The sequence below is a fragment of the Uranotaenia lowii genome, chromosome 1 (assembly GCF_029784155.1).
Source record: "Uranotaenia lowii strain MFRU-FL chromosome 1, ASM2978415v1, whole genome shotgun sequence".
In the NCBI taxonomy this organism is placed as follows: Eukaryota; Metazoa; Arthropoda; class Insecta; order Diptera; family Culicidae; genus Uranotaenia; species Uranotaenia lowii.
In genome coordinates, this window is record NC_073691.1 from 102,259,473 (window position 1) to 102,285,209 (window position 25,737).

The 25,737-nt window shown below is 36.2% G+C and overlaps 1 protein-coding gene across 6 annotated transcripts in view; it reads left to right on the top strand.

Moving 5' to 3' along the window:
* The window catches only part of LOC129751154 (cytochrome P450 315a1, mitochondrial), a 78,646-nt gene that overhangs the window by 22,461 nt on the left and 30,448 nt on the right, over positions 1 to 25,737 (top strand). Inside the window, exon 6 of one of the 6 annotated variants that reach the window (XR_008738637.1) lies at positions 9,125 to 9,233. The exons of the other annotated variants lie outside the window; for them this stretch is intronic. The gene's annotated coding sequence lies outside the window, so the exon portion shown is untranslated. The remainder of the gene's footprint in view (positions 1 to 9,124; positions 9,234 to 25,737) is intronic. 6 annotated transcript variants of the gene reach the window in all.

Genomic DNA, 25,737 nt, shown 5'->3' on the forward strand with positions numbered 1-25,737 from the left:
GCTGGATTGGCAAAGGCGACGGAGCTCACCGAAACAGGAGAACTGGAACGTGGAATCGATGCAATGCATGGAAAAGGGAAACTTATTCTTTCCTAAGTGCTTGACCGTATACTGAAATTTTGAAAAGAAAAGAATCGAATTAGGCACAAAATTAGCAATAAAACCATTATAACAATTACGAGTTCCATCCATGCCACGAAAAAAAAACTCAGGCCAGCACAGTGACGACATTTTCAGTCGCCTGAATCTGTTAAAATGGCCGAAGGCAGCCACGTTTTCGCTCAACAAGATGAACATCAGTGTTGTACATAGGGGGTTCATCTTGTTTTGTATTATACAGGCATGAACTATCAAAATGTATGCAAATATGTGGGACGGGCTGATTTGGCGCCAATTTCTTTTACACACTAATCCAATTTAACTTAACTTTTACAGTTGTTACGCTGTGAATAATTAGTTCTACAATTGATGACAGAGACCGGGTGTAAACGCACTGAGCGAACGTGAAAACGGAAAACGAACAAGAGTGGTGAATAAGGCATTTCCCCACTTGTCAGACGAACAGCTGATTTCTCATGTTTACATTTTCTCGGCATATCGTGGTAGGGTAAATATAACAATAACATTACGTATGTTCAATGATCAGATAGTAACGATATGATATTGGCAATGTAATTGTAGTGGTTTTGCAAGCGCACCTTGGTGAGGAGCATATAAATTCTTTATTTAATGATTTGTAAATTCATAACAAGTTAAGACATGAAGGATTGTTGATGCTTTTAATTAAAGAAGTTTTTAAAAGAATCCATTGAACAGTGCTTATCATCACAGATCAAAATGGCGACCAGTTGGTGTTTACATTTTTAACAACAAAAACAAAAAGCTACCCTACCACAATTAAAGCCCTACAGTAAAAGTGCGGCAGACTGAATTTCGCACCGATTCGGCAGCACTGAAAAAGCTTCTGTAACCCTTCAACACTGCCAATAACGAAAACATTCGCATGACTTCTTGTTGATGTGCAACTGTGCCGCAGATTGTGAAGTTGATTTTCGTTTTGAGAATATTATTTAAGTTGTTCTCCGTTGTGTCAATTGTTAAAATAAAAATTAAGTGCTTCTTTCCGTTTTGCTCCAATGAATTTTCTCAGCTTTCTTGATTAGTTTCAATTAAAAATTTGAAAGTCACAGTCACACAGATTGCAATACCTGCCACGAATTTGAAATGGTAAAAATGGTTATGCTCGATTGGAACGACTTTTGACAGTTCGATTGGAACTCCGCGATGACAGTCTGCCGCACTTTTATTTTAGGGCTTTAACCACAATCTGTCTCAGGAAATACTCTATATCTGGGGGAGGAAGACTGAATAAAAAAAGGAAAAAAAAATTCAATCGTCAAATTTCTCTCATCAATCTACCGACCAGTGCGAAGGTTCAAAATTTTACTTTCTTATTTAGTAATTTTTAATAAAACTTTTTTCATGCTGAAAAGCACTTGTTTTGCATAAAACAATGATTTAATTAGGTTTTGTTTTGCTCTGGCAAATTCCTACATGATCAGGCGTATTATGTCGCTCAAATTTTGTCAAAGTTTTGAAGCTGATAAATAAAAATGGCTTGATTAATGGTTGTTCTAAAAATATAGCTAAATCTAAATTTAGCACCTAAACAACTGAGTTACATGACTCACTACACGAAACTGATCATCTAATGTTAAAATTTGAACGATTATAAATCTTTTCAACAATTGCTGGCTTTTTGCCGAACAATAAAAAAACGATGCAGAAAACGATGCAGCAAATTTCAGTCTTCCTCCCCCAGCTCTATGGGTCGATTCACGATGACGTATTCTCCCTTTTGTGGTGACAGTTCGCACGTCCTGTTTACAAAATTTTACGAACGAGAAATGGGGTACGGCGAAATTTTCCGTGTAGCTGCACGGTCAAGAAATTTTACTCAAAACTCAGTTTAAGGATAGCAAAAAACCAAGTTCCATTTTGTGAATTAAATTTAGCGCATTTTTTGGTTTCTCATGTTTATCTCTTTGGAAATGAACAGAAAGTTGAAAATTCGTAAAAAAAATCGAAAAGGAGGTTTGTTTATTAAAATTTTTCAACATGTTTTCAAAACCCTTCTTCAACAAATTTGTTCTGGACCAACCCACTTTGCATTGAATATTCTGGGAAAGCGCATCTACTTGAAACAAAAAATCCCATCAAATGTCCAAATGTTGAAACTTCTAAAGAATTCGAATGTGCCGAATCAATTGTCCGGAAATTTCATGTGTTATTAAGACCGGAAGCTGTAAAACAAATGCACATACTTAAACGACAACACTATTCAGGGACAGAAGAATATAATATAGGAAAATTCTCCGGAAAACATTCCGAAAGAAAAGGCTTCACTAATCACACTGACATGAGACTTATAGAAAAAAATTTCTCCCAGTTTTTGGCTAGAAGCCTGTTATCGTCGACACTGCGCGGCAGCAATTCGAGCATGAAAATTTTACTGGTATCGACATTTTCTTTCATTTTCGAGCAGCGCCAAAAACCAAAATCGAGTGTCCAGTCATTGGCCAGTGGTTTAACTTTTAAGTTTAAGTTCATCTGTTCCAGCTGGATTAACAAACAAAATGATTGATTTTTAATTATTTGATACTGAAAACATCTAATTTTCTTTTTAATTTTTTATATCCCAAAGTTGAGCTGAGTACTTTTGCTCAAAACGTGTGAATGAGAATTAAATGAGGACCGAAATGTTTGCTTTGCTTCCGCAGCGTGTAGAATTGGAAAATAAGGAATCAAAACAGGAATCGCGAAATGTCAAAACCAGAGAGGCCAGGCAGTGCGTGAATTCCACGTTCATTTTCACGTCCGAATCAGCGTTGCCACATTTATATCTGTATTTTTGAGGCAAAAAATCTTTTTAATCTGTATAAAATCTCAAAAATCTGTATTAAAATCTGTATCCAAAATTTTGATTCCGTATACTAACACTGCACATGGCGACCTTTTTTATAATGCGTTGCACACTAATTAAGTTGCCCTCTGTAGAGAATAAGATGAGAGATATAAATGAATTATGTAAATCCAACAGAAATGTAGTCTAAACCAAATAGAACATAAGTGGAAATGATAGAATGGCAACCCTGCGGAAACTGGAAACGAACGTTTGTTAAGTTAGGGTAAAAGCGCAGACACCATATACCCAGACTGACCACTGAAGGCTGATTTTGGCGCTTGTTCCGCAGCGCTATCTACGGGTTATCGTGAAACTAACGGACACATACACAAAAGGAAAAATCTCCATATATCACACACACATTTGCATTACACTGACAAATCATTTGACACTTTAGTGTGTAAAATTTCACACATTTTGGAAATAAGTAGACCAACACATTAAATGTGTGAAGGTACTGCTGCACATTAATGTAAAACACCCTGTAAGGAAAAGAGATGTGTGCGTTTCACACATTATGCAGGAAGCGTTGAAAACGGTAAAATGTGTGAAATGTACATAGCTTAATAAGAAAAATGTGTTAAATAAAGCAATGTTTCAATAATCTGGGATGATTCGGAACTGAAATTAAAAATTTGTTGCTATTTCAATTGAAATCACTTTTATTTAATCAATTAAAACATTCGCAATGGATTGGCCCTATTCAAGAGCTGGTGTGGGAATAAAAATTTCTTCCAGCGGAAAACACGGGTGGGATCTGAAAAAAAATGAAAACGAAATTCGATATAGTTAAAAGGTTTGATTTTATTAGTGACGGTTACTTACCAATAATTGACTATATACGACTCAAGACGACGATTTGGTCCTAGAATTTCTACGAATTTCCGTTCCTACGGCTCTTTCTCGATTCGTGCAAAACTGATGAAGGAAAATCTGAAAGAATAAGTTTTATTTCACACAGTTTTTCCTTACCCGCTTATTTCGCATAATGTGTAAATTTGGGAGTTGCATGGTGTGTAAAAATCACAAATCAGTTTGACAGCTCTATATATTTGCCAAAAATGTGTGAATTGTTTTTGTAAAATGTGTGAAATGATTTATCAGTGTATGCTATTTGAGAATTTTGAGAAAAATCAATATTTATTTTACCTGTTTCTCCGAACAGCACTCGCAGGAGCTCCGCGCAGCGTAGACCCCACCAGTCGCCATTTCAATCAGATTGATTTGTTCTCGATGAGGCAGTGATGCCAAATATGCAGTTTGACTATTTTTTTTCTATTTAAATAATTATTAATAAAACTCCCTGCAATTTTTTTTAATCAAAGATTTTGTTAAACAAATAGTAACAACCGAAATGTATAATAATACTTAGGTATATGCTTTTCAATGTCAAACTTATAATTGATCGTTTATAATTATAAATGATTTAATAAATATATTAGTAATTTAATTTTATATGAATTAATTATTCTTATTAATATATTAAATCATTTATAATATGATAATTCCCATTTATATAATTTAAATTAATATAAAGCGATAACAAAGTGAAAAATTGCTTTGAGTTCACATATTTCACAGTTCGTAGATCTATATTAGTGCTCATTCGAAGCTAGGATTAAAATGAAATCAAACTGTACTCAATGGTGTGATAGTAATTATTTTTCGATGTATGAAATTTGAATAAAAAATGTTTTATTTGGCGAGGCAGTATACAATTTCATACAAGTTTCAAACTTGATTCTAGATAATTTTTTTTTAAATTTAATTTTCATTGAAATATTCTTGAATACAAATGAAACTTTTAAAATGTAGATACAAACTATTAAGCCGAGTCAAAATAAAATTTCATACAACTTTCAAATCTGCTAAAATTTGTTAAAAAAATGTTATTGGAATCACTGCATCTGTCTGCCATGTTTTCGCAGTGAACAAGATCAACATCGGTGTTGTACACGGGGGCGGTTCATCTTGTTTCGTATAATACTGTATTTGTTTTCTCCACTCGTGGAGTGTTCCACCGTACCCGATAAAAACAAACACAAATCCTCGCCAGTGTATTGCTACCTCGCTCACTCACACGCTCTCTCGCAACACTGGCAAAATTATCGGTGGGCCACCGTCCGTAAGCAGAACTCCGACAGGTCAAAACCAGTGCAACACCGTCCGAATAAACAAACAGTTTGACAGCACCTAGTGGTGCACCAGTGCAACACTAGTGCAACACTCGGCATAAACAAATACGGTATAATACAGGCATGAACTATCAAATTTATGATAATATGTGTAACGCGCTGATTTGGCGCCAAAAAATATTTCACGGTCATCCAATTATACTCAAATTAGACAGTTGTTACGCTGTGAATAATTTGTTCTACAGTTTATGGCAGAGTCTGGGGTTTTTTTACATCTAGCGATGAACACGGTCGTTTTTGATTACCCACTTTTGATAGAAAAAAAATAACACGATATATTTCGAAAACCACTAAAAACCCGTTTTTGAAATTGGAGCTCATTAACTAAATGTGGTTAGAATTCAACAATAAAGCTTATAAAAAATACATCGACTTCGACAGAAATGAAAATTGAATGTGAAAACTTGGGGTTTTTATGCTCCACTTCCTCATTGCGTTGTGGTTGAAAAATAACCATTTTATGACATCTTTGGCTTCATTTGTGAAGACCACTTTCAACTGCAAGATTTCGTTAACCCCGAAACCTCCGTCAAGAGTAAGTTCAAGTTTTCCAAGTAGAAAAATATTGTGACGACCCAATTATTTGTAAAACGATCTAGGACTTGTTGAGAAAACTACAAACGACATCGTAAAAACCTTCCACTGATTGTTTATTGCAAAACTACAGTATATGAATGTGTGAATCATTTGAATGGACGATATTCTGACAAAATTTTGTTGAACAATCTGATTCAGTTAGTCAAAACCCTTCACCTATTCGAGAGGTTTACAAAAACTGAATAAAACCAAAGAAGAGGTGAAATTTACAAAATCTGTAAAGCAATGTTTTGTTAAGAGAAGAAACTAATGAAAATCGCAACAACGAAATATACCATTAAGTCCCGATCTACAACAAAAAACCGGTGGCAGATTTTTTTCACTCTTTTCTCCAATAAATCCTTAAAATTCCCTTTCTATGAATAATTTAGTCACATTTCAAAATATCTAACTAAACTTGGATATCAAACTACCCCTTTTACCGCCCACTGGAAGAGGCAGCTGTGGAAACAATATTTTGGGCTTCGAGATGATGCATTTTCCTGCAAATTTAGTACAATTTCTAACAAAGTGCGTTGGTTGACATAATGATGATTCTTGACAAACGATCTCAATCATCCGAGTCTGTTTAGTAAGAATAGCTTAGCTTTTCATGTTCTGTTGTTTAGTTATTTTTTCATTTATTTTTTTTTTTCATTAAATTTTGAGCCCTTTGTTGAATATCGCACGTGTAATTGATTTTATCCATGGGTAAAATAAAACAAACGTGAATTCGTCACAACAAAATCAAAACATTAAATGAATTCACTCACACAGACATACGATATTTGACATTCCGTGCAACGGCAAGAAAATAAAAATGACCTTCGTTTGCATCAAGATAGTACTGTTCTTTTACCATTCAAAATTCGTTTTGGTGGTGTGGAAAAGCATTGAAATTGATATATAAGTTTAGTTACAGCGAAATTATTTCTTATTTACTGGGCAGTGGTTAAGGAACATTATAAAATGGCTCTTAAGCCTAGTCCACACTAGGCAACATGAACTGCGATTTTTGTTATGAGATGAACTTTGTTGTCTGTTGTTGTTGCTGGAAAGCTAAGACGGTCTCAGTGTCTCCCGAAGAAAATGGGAGACGCTGAGACCGTCTCGAGACGAGCCGTCTCCTAGTGTGGACTAGGCTTTATTCAAATTTTTGAAGAATGGATTAATTTTGTGAACTAATTACTTTACTATGGTTTAACAAAACTTTGAATCAAAGAATTTGTTTGAATATCAAAGGTGAACAAATTTTGGAAGCAAATAGAAATGGATTTGAAACATACATTTTAAAATATTTCAAATTCCGTGCAGTTTATCAACAATTTTTTTTTAATAAAAGATTTTTAAGTAAACATTTCTCACGCGCACTTGCTCTCGTGTACGGATTAAGAAGATGGGAAAAAGTCTAAAACATGGTCGCTTTTAAAGTTAATTTTCCAGTCCAGTCCAGAATTATTTCAAAATGGTCATTACAGTTGTTTTTTGACATTTCTGACGCACATTTGAGCAGGGAAAAATAACCGGTCGACAGGCAAGTCGTTTTTGAGGTTATTTTTCCAAAAACTTATAAGTTTTATTTTACGAACACTTCCATCGGCAAATAGGATTAAAGATCTTATCTATACATTCATGACATTGAAATATTATTCAATTTTTTTCTACATTGTCTAAACACGTTCCAATCAACCCAACGAGAATTTTAATAACTTTTTTCACTCCTCAAACCTTTCTAGGTACTAACCAAGAAATAGTTAAGATAAATTAGAATTCAAGTTTTTCAAGGAGTTATATGTAGTTTGTCTTTTTGGTCGAAGCCAACCATTCAGATTAAGACAATAAGCATTTCCGAACTCAATGAATTATTCATAACAGACATTATAATATTCATACTGTTCCTCAGCCGGATAAATTAATTTTGAAATTAAAACTGAATCTTATAATTAATTGGCTCCGAACTAAGGATCGCTATAACGTTGCATTTGTATTTTTTTCATCTCAATCGATCAACACTCATTGTTTGTATTACATTCGACTCTTATTACTGTATCATCAGTTAAAGTTAACAATTAACATTGAAGACAAAACCGAAAATGAAATTATTTTAGATAGAATCCCAAATACTAATAGGTGATTCAATCAAGACGGATTTCATTTGGCTTGATAATTATCAAGTGTATTTTTTTTTTCTTGATGAAGCACAGTAGTTTCACGATGCCTCGACAGATGGCGTATGATTCTGGGCGACTTTTAGCTGCATGGATTCAAGCGCCACTGATCAGTCTGGGTATCTAGTGTCTGCGGTAAAAGTTTAAGACTAAAAATAAGCTTAAAAAAATTGTAATGACAAATGAAAAAAAAAACAGAACCAGCAATTATTATTAAACGAAATTTAACAGAAGAGGAGATTGAAAAATAAAAAAAAAAAAATTAGAAAGAGTAAAAGTAAAAAAAAATGTTGAATAGAGAACAAAAAAAAAAGGTTGACCCAAGCAACCAAAAGTCGCATACTTACTTAAACATGAAACTCCGAAGTTCGCATTTGGCTGAACTTAGGTTTTACGGGACTTTCAGGTACCCATATCGCGTAAAAGTTACTCAGAAACTTCTATCGCCTTCTAAAGGGCGAAAAAAGCGATAACGGAACTTCAAAGCACTTTTAATGCGACTTCTTTCGAGAAGGATCCTCAGGTTCGATAAGTACTTTCTAACGAACCGTCAATGAACATTCAAGTTACTGCACAGAATCTGTTTGAGACTTTTAAGCGACATGTCAAATATTTCTGTCAAACATTGCGTTTTGTTTACATTCGAATTATCCACAATCCAGCATAAAAAGCAAAGCCGCCGTAGGTAAGAACGAATATACAAAAAGTTTTTCGGTGTTTTTATCATTTTGTTCTTAAATTTTCAGACATTTTATCAATCATCGCGGAAACAGGCAGTGGATAAAATCGGTAGCCCGCGCAAAGTGCGAATGCAGGTAAGCCCGCGGAACATAAACGCCCAGCAGCACCTTCAAACATGGAGAAGTTCGAGGAGGATAGTTATCATCAACACCTTTTCGAACCTGTCCGGCTTTTCGATGGAAACCAAATAGAGCTGCGAATGGTTTGCAGCAAGTATTTTCGTATGTGCAACTTGCCGACCGATTGCCGATTCGAACATCACCACAATCTCATGCCGCTCCTCATGGTCACTGGTTTTGAAAAGAAGATGGGTCTATCTTTGACCCATTTTGTTCATTGAATTTTACGTGAATAAATAAAATAGAACAAACAATGTTGTATTTATTTCCTCATTCATGCAAATATCATACACATCTTCAAAAATCCAAATTACACACTAGGCTATCCTCTAATATTTACTAGCAAGGTAAAATTTTCAGGTTCAGTTTATAAACGGCTAGAAACGATAATGCTATTAAAGCCGGTTTGGTCAAGAGGCTATAGAGTTTCCCAGCAACCTAAAGAGCATTGGATCGATTCTCGAAGCGGGTAAGTTCATTTGTAAGTATAAATTTAGTAAACATAAAAGTCAATGAGATAAACATAGATAGACCGACAACCTTACAGTCTGTCATCTGGTTGTCAGAGCAATCTGTCAATCGGATTTTTTTTTCGGCGCGTAGAAGTTCCTTGACATTCTTTTAGAGGCTGAATAGCGTTCTCTACAGCCACCTAAACGAACTTGAAAGTAGCTTTAAGAACTTAAATTTTGGGCTGATTAGCATTCTCTAGGACCACCTCCAGAAGCTGATTAAGCTTCAATGGTACCTCGTTATGGAACTTTTGGTCGCTTGGGGAGTTCTGAAAAAAATGAGTGTGCAAAATGAAGGAAAAATGGTAAATGAAAAATCAGAAGGGAAAATTGAGGACCGAAAAAAAAACTGAGAAAAAGGAAGAACGGAGAGATGAAAAATAGGAAACAGAATGAGAATTCAAAGATTTCAAAGAACAAAAGTGCAGAAGGAAGTAACAGTAAAGTTGGAGTTGGAAATCAAGAATAAAAAATGTACAGCAGGAGATAATCATCATTAATAAGTATCATAAAAAAACACTTGAGTGAAAAAGAATGAAAAAAAAATTTGAATAAGGGAAATTTATAGAAGTAGAGATTAAAAGAAAAGGAAGAATTGATGCAGAAAGAGCTAAGAAAACCAGATCAGGTAAAATTAGAAACGGAAAATGGAGTTTTGAAAATATATATGGAAAATACAAAAAGAAAAATGAGGGGTGAATAGTAGCAAGCAGAATACAGGACTCAAAATTAGAAAAAAAAAATAGAAAATAGAATAAGCAATAAAAACTGCAGAGCGCAAAAAATTGATTACATGATACAGGGAGTTGAAAATCAGGAATGAAAAATGCACAGTAAAAAATGGGGCATGAAAAATGAAAGTATTAGTTGGACTAATTTATGATTTGAAGATGAAAATATGCAACAGAAAAAATGATAACGGATAAAGTGAGTATGGACCAAGGGAAAATGAAGGTGGAAATGTTCAAAAAGAATTATTTTGGGGAAATTGATAAAGTGTCTTAAAAAGAGGGCTGAATAAAGATAGAGATAGAAAGTCAGTTTCAAAAAATAGAATGATAAATAGAAGATGAAAAAAAATAAAAGGAAGAAAAAAAACAATAAAGAATTTTTGATAAAGGAAGTTTTACCAAGTGGAGTTTGAAATAGGAAGAATGAAAGTAGAAGAAGTTTAAAAAAGAAATAAAGCTGAATGGAGAGCAGTTGTTTTCATAAAAGAGTGTGGAAATAGAAAAAAAAATGATTAATGAAATGTAAGAAGATCAAATTTAGCACCAAACCAAAAATAATATATTCCAAGATACCTATAGCTCTTAAAATATTTCATATAAACGCCAACGGACAATCTTTTTACTAACCTTAACACCATCTACTGACAGAAAAGGTCAACATTTCTCGATAATTTAATTTTTCACTTGTACCCCTCGTTCCGGGGGGTTCAAATGCACTCTAATATGCTTTTGTTCAAATTGGGAATACATTTGCAAAATGTACTCTGACATACTTTCGCCAATTTTTGGAGAAATGCTATGCCACTGACTCAATTTAATCGAGAACCTGACTCGTTTTTGCGCATTCAGATTCCTCAATTAAAAATAATAATCATCAATTTAAACAGATAACTTATTTGTATTGCATATCTGGTTGAGCCTGATCATTGATTCCAAATTCCACGGAACAGTGCTGAGGATATTGCGGTTAAAGGTTTTGATGACTTGGCCAAGTATTTATTTTGATTGGGATCCTGATTTATGTTATAACATGATATGTAATTCAGATTGTTTTACCAAGGTTTTAATTTAATTTAGTTTAATTCATTCAGATGAAGATAAATTTTATCTAGTTTTATTAAAATGTTTAATTCAAAACCTTAAAATTGCAAAGTTTTCCAGTTTAAGTACACGCAGAAAAAGAATGGGGATGGTTTCAACAAAACGTTTTGTTATTTTATTTTATATTTTCCATGCACATTTTTTGATAACTTTCACAGAAAAATCGATTGTAATTAATAACAAAATTTTATTATTTGTACACTCAAATTTTTTATTAGCTGAAAATTAAATTTGATTTAATTTAAATTCAAAATTCAGTTTTATTCGTTATACGTGTACACGATAAGTCGGAAAAAGGAAAAAAAATATATCAAAAAATTCGAGCCGGTGACTGTTAAAAAAAGAAATAAAAGTGCGTGCGGAAATTTGTTTTTTTTTTGCAATCGAACGAGATATGGAGCTGGAGGTCTGGTCCGCAATTCGCAAAGGGTCCTTGGATTCATTCCCGACGGAACAGTCAGTTACGGTAAGACGGTAAAGCGATTTGAAGGTAATTCGAGATAAGTAATTTTCATTACATGTTTTCTTTTCAGGAAGATGAACGGCCTATCCTCACCGGCAGAAAAAAAGGACGGCTGGAAGCGTACCGTTGCTGGCCGGAGCAGTTCCTGATCAGGCCAAAAGAGATGCATTGGGCGCGCCAGTTCCGCGGTCGCAGACTAGCCATTCCACTGCGCGGAACAGGTCTCTCCTGAAGCAGAAGAAAATTCATCGTTTGTATGCAGGTGCCAGCATACGAGTATAATAAGTGAAAATAACGAAATAAATGAAGTATTTAAGTGTTTTTTTCGATGTTTTTAATAAATTCTGAAAATTCTGTAAAAAATTTTTAAAATAAATTTAAAACTATATCACATTTTCATTTTAATTCTTCTATATAACCTATTTCAAACCTTAAAACTGTTATTATTTTGAACCGGACATTCATTCTCTTGATCCCAGACATTTTTATTCGTTTTACACACTTAATCCACAGAGAACAGACGTACAAGCTAGCCCACGAAACTTGTGTAAAATTTCCAGCGGCATTAGTTTAATTATTAGTTCATATATACGATTACGCCTTTTCGAAAACTGTACACTTGAGAATTTGATTTGTAACTTTTGAACGGCGCAATAGGTGCCACTGTTTAAAGTCAATTTTCAACATATTTTTTGGATGTCTGCATTTGAAATTTTACACACTTTTTTGAAGATTTTTAGTTCGAGCTTGTACGTCTGTTCTCTGTGCTTAATCTTTTTCCCTGTGGGCGGGACGATTTTAACCTGTATTTTCAACAGCTGAAATTACAGGACGAGTTCAGGACAGCAAAACAGCTCAGGAAAACAACTGTCAAATTATCCTGTATGTACGAAACCGATTTTCCCTGTGACTTACAGGGACTTTTGAAATTGTCCTGTGAGCTCAAAATAGATTTTTTCTGAGATTGATAGGGAATTAAGGATGGTTTTCTTTCTCTTGTTCCCATTTCTTTCTAGTTTTAATATTGATCCCAATGCACAGTTTTAAAACAAAAACAATAGATTTATAAAAAGCTGCATATGTATTTTCAGTATTTTCAAGTGTGTAACATAAATATGAAGAAAATACAGTTTTAGACATGATAGGCACATTTCCGCTATCACAACAATGCGTCTAAAATCGTGAAACTGATTGGGTTAATTACTTACTGATCTGTAATAAGTAGTTGAATTCTTGGTCCGAAACGATTATCGATCTTGACACCGCAAATTGAAAACTCCAACTGGGGCTTAAATCCTCCGGTTTCATGCCGACCGAGTTTAGTTAAATAAACCAGCCAGGTAACAAACCTCCCGAACCGTGGATGGATATTTCACCTGCATCGACGTTAGACGGGTTGCAGAAACTAGAATTCAAAGAATAAGAAAAACGTGACAACTATTTTAGAAAATTATCGGTCAAGCCAATATTACCTGAATCTTTGAATGGGAGACGGTTTGATATGTGCCTTTTCCCTCGCATCGTATTTCCGGAAGTTAAATTTCTCTATAAAGTTCTGTTTCATATGTTGCATAGCCAAGTTCATATGAAACAGGTTCCAGTTGCACACGCCTACCGATTCGATAAAGTTGAGACATTCTTCGCATGAATAAACTTGAATTAAGTTTTCTATTGGCGAGAGGAAACTACAAAAACTTGAACATTTTCTAAAAATCAAAAGATTTGAACTCTGCGCGAAAAACAACAATAACAAAATGCATCCGAAGAAATGACAGAAAATGCACTGAGCGCGAAACACATGGTGAGAAAGAGATAAAATATCTTATTGTTTTTTATCTACGATAGATAGAGACAAGAAATTTTACGGAACATGTGCCTAACGTGATTCAGGAGACCGCTGTCCCGACTTTAGTTGATTCGTTCGAATTCCTGTACTCTCCTAACAAGTTTGTCTCGGATTTCAGGAGAGATGAAACGTTCCGAGATTCGGGTGAATTCCCATTCGAATTTCGTGTAAATTGAGTAACTTCCCTGTGGATCGGAAAGTCATTATCCCGAGCGGAATAATTAGAATCTAAGTGTGTACCCAAAAAAATATTTATTCTGATAGAAATTTGGAATCATTTTTAAAAAGGGTGCATTTTATTTCCAATCAATCGATAATTTGAAATTAAATCGATATTTTTAGTCAGGGTTACCAAAAATATATTTGTGCTTTTTCCCAACCAAAATTTTTATTATTTTCGGCCGAAATCTTATTGTTTTCAAAATATATTTTCCTGCGTGTAGCCACTTGAAAGCAAGTGATAAATAACATAATTAAGAAATTTAAAATTTTGAAATTATTTCATATCAGGAAATGCTATTTCGATTTTTTTCAAAATTAGCCATTTCTATAACAAAAAAGCAGAAAGTAGTGTTTTCTAACTGTCAAATGAGATTTAGAAAAAAAATCTAACCTGTCCACGTGGACATCCGAGGACGGGTTTAGGGTTTGCCAAACGTCCACGCTTGTCCACGCAGAGGAAGGAGGGGGTCTAAAATCGCATTTTTCTATCCACGTGGTATCTGAACAGCCCCCAAGTAAAAAAAAGCTTTGAATAGCGAATGACGACTCTGATACCGAAAAACCGTGCTAATTTTGGAGAGGCAAGACCACGTAGAGAAAGATCTCAGTGTGTTTGTTGTGCAAATGAACCTTCAAAATGCTAGTTATTTCCGACCGTGTAATATAAATTGTTTTTTTTTCTTAGCGTGTTTTACTGAATAGTTGCATTTCTGCCGCAGCATTTGATGGTGGCGCTTTTGGATTTTGTCCGTCGATTTCTGCAAGAGTTCCGAATCTTGTAATGGATAATTTTTGACCAAACTCTAAGAAAAAAGAAGACAGTATGAAAAAAACTTTAAACTCAAAGATCAAATATGGTATGAATAACAAAGAAATCAGAATGAAAAATAGTATGCAGAAAAAGAAAAAAAAAACAAAATAAAGATTAAGAAAAAAAAAGAGCGAAAAATAAAGAATTGGAGAATTAATATACTAATTAATATATGATAAAAGACATATTCAAAAATTAAAGAAAAAAATGGAGATAAAAAATGTCCAGAATAATTACAAAAAAATACTGTCAAAGAAAATACAAACCCGGAGCAAAAAAAAAAAAAGAAATTTGGGGCAGAAAAGTTTCACAAAACTGGAGAAAAAAGAATAAAAGCAAAAGTAAAAAGAAATTGATTTTGTGAATGGAGAAGAAAAATTTGAAAGTTGAAAAGCAACAATGAAAATCATAAAAGGAAAAATAATGAATTAAATATCGGAATTAAAATGGAGAGCAAAATAAAAGCAGATGAAATAAAACAAGATGTACAATAGAAAATAGATTGAACATTGAAGCCAAAAAAATAAAATAAATAAATATGGATTCAAAACGTTTAAAATCAATAAAAAATAGAGAAAATGGAGCATTTAGAACAAAAGTTTATTTTATTTTTTTTTTATTTACATAGTATTCCGTCTCACGACATAACTTGACGAACATAATTCCTAAAATTCACTCGGTTCATAGCAACCGTTCTCCAATTTCTCGGGCACCCCACGTTCGCCAGATCACGCTCCACTTGGTCTAACCACCTTGCTCGTTGCGCCCCCGCTCGTCTTGTTCCTACCGGATTCGTAGCGAACACCTGTTTTGCAGGACAGTCGTCCGGCATTCTCGCAACATGTCCAGCCCAGCGTATCCGGCCAGCTTTCACCACCTTCTGGATACTGGGTTCGCCGTAGAGGCGCGCGAGCTCGTGGTTCATCCTTCGCCTCCACACTCCGTTCTCCTGTACGCCGCCAAAGACGGTTCTTAACACTCGTCGCTCGAATACTCCGAGTGTACGCAGGTCCTCCTCGAGCAATATCCATGTCTCGTGCCCGTAGAGAACAACCGGTCTAATGAGCGTCATATACAGGTTACACTTCGTGCGAGGGCTAAGTCTTCTCGACCGCAGTTGCTTGTGGAGTCCATAGTAGGCACGACTTCCGCTGATAATTCGCCTCCGGATCTCACGGCTGGTGTCATTGTCTGCGGTCACCAGTGAGCCGAGATAGACAAAGTCTTCTACTATCTCCAGCTCGTCGCCGTCGATCGTGACCTTGTTATTACTGGACAAGCGGGTTCGGTCGGTCTCGGATCCGCAGGCCAGCATGTACTTCGTCTTGGACGTATTAATCATCAACCCAATCCTTCCTGCTTCGCGTTTCAGTTTGCGGTAGATCTCCTCCACCGCCGCAGATGATCTGCCGACTATATCAATGTCATCGGCAAAGCAGATAAGTTGACTGGATCTGTTGAAAATCGTGCCCCGCATTTCGCCCACCGCTCGTCGAATAACACCTTCTAGCGCCACGTTAAACATCATGCAAGATAGACCATCACCTTGTCGAAGCCCCCTGCGCGATTCGAACGAACTCGACAATTCACCCGAAATCCGCACACAGCACTGCGTTCCATCCATCGTCGCCTTCCCAGCCAACAATTTGGTAGGTATATCATAAGATATACGTACATCTATGTCGACAATAATCATCGTATATTACGTTAGAAAAAAGCATATACCTACCAAAAGTGGAGGCGATATACATACATGTTTTCGTAATTTTCTGATTTACGACTTCGACAACATCATGTATGATGTTACTACGATGTTCGAAATACTTTGGTACTTTATGTCGCACTGGCGGCATGTTGTACGTTACATTATAAGAATCGATTCATTCACATTTACGATGCTGGGACGATTGGCAGTTCCAACCACACTTTAAGCGATGTGTGTTTTATACTTTTACGACTTTAAACGATCTGATGATAAATTGACGATTTAAGTCACCCTTTATGAGAAGTGTTTAACAGTCTTATACGACGTTCAGAGATTTGAACATCGATTGACAACTTAAGTCACACTCTATAGGAGGTGTTCGGTACTCTTGTACGATGTGAAGTAATTTGACCTTCGATTTATTGTTTAAGAGACACTTTATGCGAGGTGTGATGTAATCTTGTACGATGTGGAGCAAAAAACGATTTTGCGAACCTCTGTATGTAGCATGTTATGTGTAGTATTGTGATTAAAATACGATACTCACCAAAATTTCAAATGACTCCATTTTTTTCGATTTTCAGATTAAAAATAATAAAAACAAATGATTTAAATTATTTATTCATTTTTATTGTATTGAATGCAAATATGTATACATTTACCTTAAATATAGTGTATCATCTCGTTCGATGGTGGTAGCGGTGTAATCGAAACTAAAATTCCACAGAACAATCGTAAAAAAAATCGTCTGATAGCCTTGCACACACTACGATTGATTTTTTCAACCATCGACCGGCTGCAGTTTGCTTATAACGAGTGCTGAAACAAAAATCCTGTTATTTACTTTTTTTAATGTCGTTAAATATTCTACCAAATTACCTGTCAGTTGGTTGATTCGGAACGTTTAGTCCCACAAAGCTTGAGGGTATCTTTCGGATGGAAATGATTTGCAAATCATCCTTCCCCGAACCCGAACAACCGACCGAAAAAGTCGAAAAACAAACAAACTAATTTTAATCACTTTGTGCGATGATGATTGCCCGCTCAAACGCTACTACTCATTATGTGACACAAAACGACATTGATTTGTCCTTTTATGTGATGATCGTTTGCAATACACAAAAGTGATGATAAACGAAGCTTATGTAAAATTCTTTACGATTATATATGTAATCAAGTGCGATTTCGATACCAAAGGAATTTATGAACGAATAGAATGTAACGCAGAAATTTTACACGATTGTTGTAAGATTTCAACTGACATCGGTCGTATTAAATACGACTTCATTCAACATATCGAAACTAAATCGCATTACATTTCGTTTTAACATCTTCTACGATGAATATACGATATGATCGAATGTTAAGTGTACACATTTACGAATCCGATTTGAGTTATACCCATATAAGAGTTTGACGATGATTTCTTTTACGATTTTATGTTGGCTGGGTTGATCAGTCTGATCAGCTTCCCGGAAAAGCCGTTCTCGTCCATGATTTTCCATAGCTCGTTACAGTCGATCGTGTCGTATGCGGCTTTGAAGTCGATGAATAGATGATGCGTAGGGACTTGGTGTTCACGGCATTTTTGGAGGATTTGCCGCAATGTGAATATCTGGTCCGTCGTAGACCGTCCCTCCATGAAGCCGGCCTGATGACTTCCCACGAATCTGTTTGCTTGTGGCGTTAGGCGGCGGAGTAGTATTGATAATAAAAGATCATGAATCATGAAAAGGGAGATGAAGATTTTCAAAAAGGATTATTCATTTGGGGAAAAGAAATCAGGGTTAAAAAAAACGTGACTGAACAAAAGAGAAGACAGAAACTAAAGCTAATAAAAAAAATGGCAAAAAGAATATTGAAAAAGAAAAAAAGAGATAAAAAATGTTTGGATAAAAGGAGTTTTACAAAAGAATAGATTAAAAAAAGTAGAAATATATAAAAAAAATGTGTTAAATGTAAAAAAAGGAAGTTTAAATAGTGAGTATGGAAAACAGGGAAAGAAAAATTCTGAAGGAATAGTAAGAAAGGAAAATGAAGGACAAAAAAAGTAGGAAATATAATGAGAAATGAAAACATAAAGATACAGTGAGTTGAAAATCAAGAATGAAAAATGTACGACAGAGGATAAAGAACGGAAGTATTGATAAAAAGAGATTGATTGAGAAAGACAGATAGAGGAAGATGAAGAAAAAATGTATCTTGGATACAGGAAAAGTAGATGAATGGAGAATCAATATAAGAATTTTTCAAAACGTATGGTATTAGTTGAGAATAAAAAAAAGACATTCTGTACGCCAAAAAAAAAAAAGTTTATGAAAAAAAAGAGAGACAAAGAGAAATCAGTAAACAGTGTTCATGCAAAACGGGAATTAAAGGAGTAGCTCAGAATTAAATCAGCAAAGTAAAAAAAAGGGAGAACGAAAGTGCAAACTTCTGCTTGGTGGCATTGCAAAAAAAAAGAAGACGAAAAGTAGTCAGCGTTTTATATGAAGTAAGAAATGTGAATCAGCAATTAAGGCAGTGTTTGTATAGGTTCAATAGGATCGTGGAACAATTTGAAACAAGGAATAAAAATTCACAAATAACGCTGAAGTACGTTAAACCCTATCATCTGTGAGAGTCCGTCACCTAGAATTAGGAGCATTAGGATAAAAATAGGAGGTTGAAAAAAAGATTGCTCAAGGCAACTTATGCACACCTGAAAAAGAGTAACGCAATGAAAAAATCGAAAAAGTAAGTTTAAATGCTTAAAGGAAAAGTGCATTTTGCAATTGGATAACACATAAAAAACGAAAAAAAAAACATCAGAAAAGAGAAGTATAACAAAAAATCAAAAAGAAGACTTTTTCAAACTAGCTCAGGAGTATAGAGGCGGAGGCGAATGTAGAGAATAAGATGAGAGATATAAATGAATTATGTAAATCCAACAGAAATGTAGTCTAAACCAAATAGAACATAAGTGGAAATGATAGAATGGCAACCCTGCGGAAACTGGAAACGAACGTTTGTTAAGTTAGGGTAAAAGTTTAAGACTAAAAATAAGCTTAAAAAAATTGTAATGGCAAATGAAAAAAAAAAAAACAGAACCAGCAATTTTTGATAAACGAAATTTAACAGAAGAGGAGATTGAAAAATAAAAAAAAAGAAATTAGAAAGAGTAAAATTAAAAAAAATGTTGAATATGATAGATTCCGAGGTGGACAGGTTCGCAGCGGAATCGGCGATGGCCGTACAGAAAGTGACTTGATGGAAACTGGTTTTATCCCGGGGAAATAAAACGCACGCGACTGGTGTAAATACGTTTAATCGGGAGAAAAGCTAACTTAGAACTAAACCGTCCGTTGGCGTACGACAGTGTAGCCAAACGAGACGAACACGCTAACATTATTTTAGCGACAAGGGGTACACAGTAGCACATATTCTAACACTCCTCCTCTACTTGTGCCCCTTGGCTACTCTCAAGACCGATCAGCTCCGTAACCTTCCTCGCACGTTCCTGCTACTGCCCCATACACTGCTTCTCTGGACGAGATGCTGACGCAAGATTTACGCCGGCTCGCCCACCAGCAGCAGCTCCTCCGACACAGCAAACCACAATTGCTGCGGTTGTCCTGCGAGAACCTGGGTCACTGGCCCATTCAGCATCGACGAACTCCTCGATATTTCGGTCCTTGACATCATCGAGTTTCAGCCTCAAACCACCAGTCCTATGGCGAATCATCGGAGCGACCACTCCGTCGGAATTCATCCCGCAACACTGCTCATTGCCTCGAGCCACGAGACGCGCCTTGTACCTTGCCGCCTCACCAGACTCGATCACCCGAGCGTTACGTTCCGGACAATTCTTTGCTTCGGCAAACGACACTGGTTCCACTACTATTTGAGCGACCAAACCAGAAACCTCCGTGCCGAACCCATCGGACTCCTCCTTCACGCACAAAGGATTTTCTGCTGACATTCCAGGAGTAAACTGCTCCTCCTTACTTTGAGCTCCTCCCACATTTTCAAGCTGATAGCTTTTCTTCGGAACACTAACTTTTCCCGCTCTGTAAGCGAACTCTAGCTTACGGCGTCCGTTCTTCCGGTGCCACTGGTGTTGAGAGGATTTATTTTGCTGCTTGATCTCACACTTCCCAACAGTCTCCACCATCTTCAGGTGGTACAAATCACCTGACCGTATGCCCTTCACCACCACTTTCCCTGATTGATCACGAATGTCACAATCGTTCTTCCTGAAAAGCACTTCGAAGTTCTTTGCTGTCAACTTTGGCACAGACAACAGACTTGTATTCAATGAAGGCACATATAAAACATCCGTCAGCGTAATTGTCACTGTTTCACCGCAGCCATCAACACCAGTCACCACAACCGTACCACATCCGGCCGACTTCACTACTGAGCCATCCGCGAGAACAACATCCCGAGCACACTTTTCCTTGAGCGACGTAAACGCTCCTTTCTCGTTCCACATATGGCTGCTGGCCCCACTGTCAATCACACAGCACTTTGGCGTTTTCCTCCCAGCCATAAATAAAACAGCATTTCGCTCTGTTGCTCGCTCGGCTCTTTGCGGTTCGCTTTTTCTTTTGTTGCCCTCCAAATCTGGGCAATCGCGCTTGTAATGGCCCTTTCCCCGGCACTGGAAACATCGCACTTCCGATTTTCCCCCAAAAGCTCTTCGCGAACCCGATTCGCTCTTCAGCACTCTCGCTTCCTCGGATGAATCGCCCGAACGTTCCTTTCGGCGCTCCCATTCATCCAAGAGTTTGGATTTCACCAACTGAATTGTCAAATCGTCACTAAGCCACCATACGATTCGGGCAAACTTCGCAAAATCATCGCGATTTTCAGCGAATCTTCCATTTCCTGCCCCGCACTTTGCAACCGATCAAACAGCTCTTCGATTTCACAAAGGTGCGATTCCAAATCGCCACCTTCCTGCAGATTCAAGCTACACAACTTTTTCAGCACTGACACTCTGGAAGTCACGGTGCACTTCTCGTGATACCTCCGCAAACACTCCCAAAAATCACGAGCCGACTGGGATGCTTTCACCAAACCGTACTGGTTCTCTTCTATGCAGAGCCCCATTGTCGCTCGAGCCTTTTTGTCATCCGCTGACCACTTTGCCGTCACCGGTTCCGGCTTCCGCTCCTCCACCACATAAAATAATCCTTCCCTGGTCAGGAGCATTTCCATCCGGAACTTCCAGGATGACCAGTTCTGATTATCCAGCTTCACGAATTTGCAGATTGCTTCCATTTTTGCTGCCACGGAAAAATCCAACCGCACACCGCAAGCAAAAAACGCACTAGAGCAAATTTCTTCTCCCGCACCGAAATTTCAAATTTCGCAAAATGGCGGACCACCGCAACACACGCAATTAACTTTTCGCGAATATTCCGATCAGCACAAATCACTTCCGGAAAACCTCCACTGGGCCCATAACCTGATAGATTCCGAGGTGGACAGGTTCGCAGCGGAATCGGCGATGGCCGTACAGAAAGTGACTTGATGGAAACTGGTTTTATCCCGGGGAAATAAAACGCACGCGACTGGTGTAAATACGTTTAATCGGGAGAAAAGCTAACTTAGAACTAAACCGTCCGTTGGCGTACGACAGTGTAGCCAAACGAGACGAACACGCTAACATTATTTTAGCGACAAGGGGTACACAGTAGCACATATTCTAACAGAATAGAGAACAAAAAAAATGTTGAGTTCTGAAAAAAATGAGTGTGATAAATGAAGGAAAAACGGTAAATGAAAAATCAGAAGGGAAAATTGAGGACCGAAAAAAACTGAGAAAAAGGAAGAACGGAGAGATGAAAAATAGATAACAGAATGAGAATTCAAAGATTTCAAAGAACACAAGTGCAGAAGGAAGTAACAGTAAAGTTGGAGTTGGAAATCAAGAATAAAAAATGTACAGCAGGAGATAATCATCATTAATAAGTATCATAAAAAAACACTTGAGTGAAAAAGAATGAAAAAAAATTTTGAATAAAAACTGCAGAGCGCAAAAAAATGATTACATGATACAGTGAGTTGAAAATCAGGAATGGTGTACCTGTTGGGAGAGTTTCTCAACGAATAAATGTAAACGAGGAACACGCGATTGGCCAGACAGAGCCCATTGAAATACAAAAAAACATAGATTCCGCTCTGTTTAAATGTGTCCTTCAGAAAAGCTAAGCAAATAATTGGAAAATTCATTTATTTTTTTCAAAAGAAATGTTTTTAAAAAGAATTTAAGAGCAGCATAACTGGATAACCAAAAGGGAAACGATGCACTTCGATTGTTTCATTTTGATAAAAGTAATTTTGAAATCATCATTGGCCATTTTGTAGAAATTAACTAATGAATAATAATTCATAACGTTTTTTTCAATCCCGCATAGATAAGGATTGTAACCAAACGATTTCTTAAATAGTCAAACGACGATTTGATGAGGCGTGAAAAAACTTTTAGCAAACGATTATAGAAACTGTAAAATACATTGCTTGAAACGTGAATTCCCATTTGATTGTATTTTGAATATGTCGTTAGGTTATGTAATTGTTTAAAACTGTTAAAGCACTTATATGGAGGAACGGTTCATCAAACAGTTGAGACAACGTCCAAAAATCGCTCATGTAAACATATTTTGCTTTTCAAACCGTAATTGTTAAAGTAATTCTTGAAGTACGCTGTTAAAGAGACATTTACGGTTGAAGTCGTGAAATGATTTGTCGTAACGTTCTCCAATGCTATGCGTACTTTATCTGGTATCGTTCGTGAATGGCAGGCATTTTCGGATTGAAAGAACCAATAATTTTTGGATATTTATGTTTTATTCACTTAATCGTATTCTAAATTCATACCTTTAATATTTTAAATGGAAGCTTCACATGTTTATAAAATTGTATCCTCCATCCAGTTCTAAAAGCTCTTACGGCTTTTCGACTACTCCGAAAGATGTGGTAGCAGCTGGTATCTATAACCTGGAAGAAACAAAAAAAAAAAAAAGTTCTCAATATTCTGTAACTTTTCTCATTTCTGTTTTGCTACCTGGCCTTGTATTGTTGATCTTTTTTGCAAAAACTCAATCCACCTACCTGTTACAAACAGCAATCCGATGTTTCCATGGATGCTTTGGAGGTGAAATTTCTCCCGGCATCGCCGCTGCCTTTGCCGGAAGTTTTGATGCTTTTATGAGCCTCCTGGCTCCGTAGTTAAGGTGTCCGCTGCTGAGCTGCTGGAAAGTGGAAACTGGTGTTCCGTTTAACCTTCGGAACGTCCTTGGTAGTCCGATCCTTTTTTGTTACGATCCGGCCGGCGAGATGCGAAAAAAAACAAGGCAAAAAAAGAAAAACAAATCGCGAACAACTTCAAACCGTCAGTGGTGCCAAATATGAGGATTTTTCATAACTTAGATTTTTTTATTCCTTTGTGTTAAATAAAAATTTCAATATGGTTAAAGGAAAAAATCTGATATTAGAAATCATGCTGTAAAATGCTCAGTTTGACAAGTAATTACTCGATTGGAATTAAACTGACACTAAATTCCAATCACAACGGCACTTTTTGACTAGATAAAAAGCATAAAAAGTGAGAAAAACAAAATTGTCAAATACATATTAACATTAACATTTGGCACCTCTGACCTGCTTTTCGATCATTTTTGACGTGGAGTTTGACATAAGAATGAACGCTGCGGGTAACCGTTGGTGATCATTTTTACGATTAGTGATAAAATTAATTAATCGTTCATACCATTAATTCACCCTTTCAGATACCATCACATTTTCACATGAACGTTCTTGTTCCGTTCTTATCATTATCGAAGTAAAGTTGAATATAATAGCTACATTTATAGAGACAATCACTTTTTGTGGAGCAGTAGATGTATTGTATAGACTGTTTGAGATACAGTTTTTAAGTATGCGGGATAAGTTTTCTAAAAGAAACAAATCACTAAAGCTCGTTACTTCTTGATCGATAAATACATTTTGAAAGTACTCAAAATTTATAATTTTAGTTTAAATTCATTGTATTTACAGATAAGAATTTTTTTATATCAATCGTTTTCAAAGCTGAATATTGTAAACTTTAGGAATTCACGGGTCAACTCTGCTACACTGGTACGCTTAGGAAAACAGTCAACTTAGTCCACGAATTGCGCTTCATCTTTGTCTGGCGTTTCACGGAGGATATCGGCTTGACTGTTCGTTCGGCGTCTAAGGATCGACTGACTGAATGACCGTTGAACCGATGAGCTTTGCGAGGGAGAGCAGAGATGCCAATGTGCCTGATTTTTCAGGGATTGCCTGATTTTTCGAGGCTCTTCCTGACAACCTGATAAGCCATTGAATTTCCCTGATTTTTGAAAGTATGCCTGATTTTGCCTGATTTATTCGAATGTGATGAAAAATGGGTAGTAACGAACTGGATTAGTTACCATTGCTGAAGTTACAGAGTGAAAATGTAGCTGAATCAAAGCAATCGAAAGATTTTTCTTTAATAATTATTTAAAAAAGGGAATGAATGGGAATCTTTCTATTGCTTTGGTTGAGTAGAATTATTCAACCAAGTAGGCTCACAACACATAAAGAAGTAAAAATGTGGAGTGATGACTAAAAAATGGTCAACACTTTGAGTGAAATTTCCGTTACTTACGTAGCCTGATTTTGCCTGATTTTTATTTCACCAGTTCCCTGATTTTTGAAAAAAAATATTGGCAACTCTGAGGGAGAGAGAGTCCTTGGCTCTTGGAATGCTGTCAGATGATTGCGTTAGTATGCGTATGTACCCAGTGCAATAAACATACCACAATCAAGAGTACGGGCTTCACATTTGCATTAGATATGTATGCTAATCCAGCAAATTAAACATGACTCAATTTAGCATACCTTACAAATATGTTTTGAAGAAGAACAATAATTATTTTTGTTGCTTTATATACCTATTTGTTAAGAAATTTGAATTTAAATTTGAACATCGGTTCGACTAGTATCGATCAAAACATTGGTTGAATGATCTGTCATTTACCGATTGAAACTAATTTCTATCTGTCATTGAACAAACCTGTTGCTTCACGCAGAAAAATATATAAATATTTTTTTTTTGTAATTTCTTTATTTGAAACGGCTCATACCTTTAGGCTTTAAGGAGCCAAACTCGTTTTGTTTGATTACAATTGTGTGCTTATATCTAGTTCACTTTTTGAAGAAAAGATAGAAGATAGATAGGGAAATGTGAAAATAAAAAGAATTATAGACGAAGATCAATAGCTTTTAGGAAAAGATATATTTCGAACATGTAGTCCAAGTCTATCACAGCCAGCACATCTCTCACTGGAACATAGGGTGGTTTTCCTCGGGCCCTAAGGGAGTCTATAAAATTCGTTCTGGCGACAAGATGGACCTCGCACGACCAAACAATATGCTCGATGTCATGGTAACCTTGGCCACAACCACATAGATTGCTGCCAGCAATATCAAAACGATAGAGTACCGCGTCTAAGGAACAATGATTGGACATGAGACGGGAAAATATACGAATAAAATCCCGACTCAAGTTCAATCTATTAAACCATG